Consider the following 1,360-nt stretch of genomic DNA (forward strand, 5'->3'; position numbering starts at 1 on the left):
GTATAGAACACCCTCGGTACTGCATCGGATATACCCTCAGGTGTCAGATGTATGCTGGAGGTATGCTGGAGGTGTTATGAGGCGGAGGGTACTATATTACAAATTTTCTGGGAATGTGGGAAAATCAAGGAGTTCTGGAGAATGGTTGCCGAAACTGTCAAAACAATAATGGGAGTGCCTCCAACAAGAGCACAGTGGTTCGCTAGAATTACAAAAAATTCAGATGGAAAATCTTACTATGACGCTGAAAGACCAAGATGAGAAATATCGGAAGACGTGGTCCCCATACCTTCCATATAGGGGGGGTCTGGAGTAGATGGGTAAAAAGGGAGTAATGTCAGCTGGAGAGGATGAGGGGGAAGGATCCCTTAACAAGGGTATCCTTTACTTTTTCTCTTCTCTCCCCCCTGTATTATTTTAATTTTTTCCTTTCTTTAAGGGAAGGTATGCGTGGTTAAACAAGAAAAAGATAAGTCACATTGGGTTAATGAGCTGAGGAAAAGAGGCAACATAATATAGGACGTTAATGTAGTATGGGGATATCCTTAGATGGAAATATTAAAAGGATGTTATAAGAAGACATTATGTGTTGATTATGATTTATAATGTGAGCTCTATGAAAAAAAAAAAAAAAAGAATGACTTTTCTTCCTTTTTTAAATAAAATGAAATGCAAAAAGAGAAGAGAAGGCAACATTTTAAAATAGTTAGGGAGGACACTTGAAGGAGCATGGGAAGGTATAGAGGGTGTGGCAAAAAAATGGGTTTGACTTGCAGTGTCTAATTTTTTTTACAAAAATGTGGACGTGGGTAAAAATGAAAGTAGGGGGGCGTGTCCAAGATGGCCACCAGAGCGGACGTGCCATGAGAGAGCTCTGAGCCTTGGCCCAAGTTTTTATTCTTTATCCCTGCAGAGTGCTGACCGCAACCTGACCCAGACGTGCCAGGACCCCCTCCGGACAGGTATGCCCAAAAGGAGATCTTCTGCGACGCCCGCATGCCCCAGAATCACCCTAAAACTCCTTCTCCCGCGTGCAGCCTTCTCCCGCAACTGTGGTCAATATGGCATCCCAGACGGAGGACACTGACCTGGGGCTCCGGGGGAAAATAACTATGACGCCCTAATGCAGGACACCACCACCTGCCAGACTACCCTGACGGGCAAACTTGAGGGTATGCAGCTGGACATTAGCTTAATCCACAGAGACATGGATTGTTTCCACTCCCAGCTGACTGAAACTGAGCAGCGGGTGGGGGAGGCGGAGGACACACTGCAAACACACAGAGTCTCACTCCGCATGCTACAGACCAAAAGGAAGACCCTAGAGGCACGTGCGGAGGACGTCGAGAATAGGAACCGA

The sequence above is a fragment of the Rana temporaria genome, chromosome 4 (genome assembly GCF_905171775.1).
Source record: "Rana temporaria chromosome 4, aRanTem1.1, whole genome shotgun sequence".
In the NCBI taxonomy this organism is placed as follows: domain Eukaryota; kingdom Metazoa; phylum Chordata; class Amphibia; order Anura; family Ranidae; genus Rana; species Rana temporaria.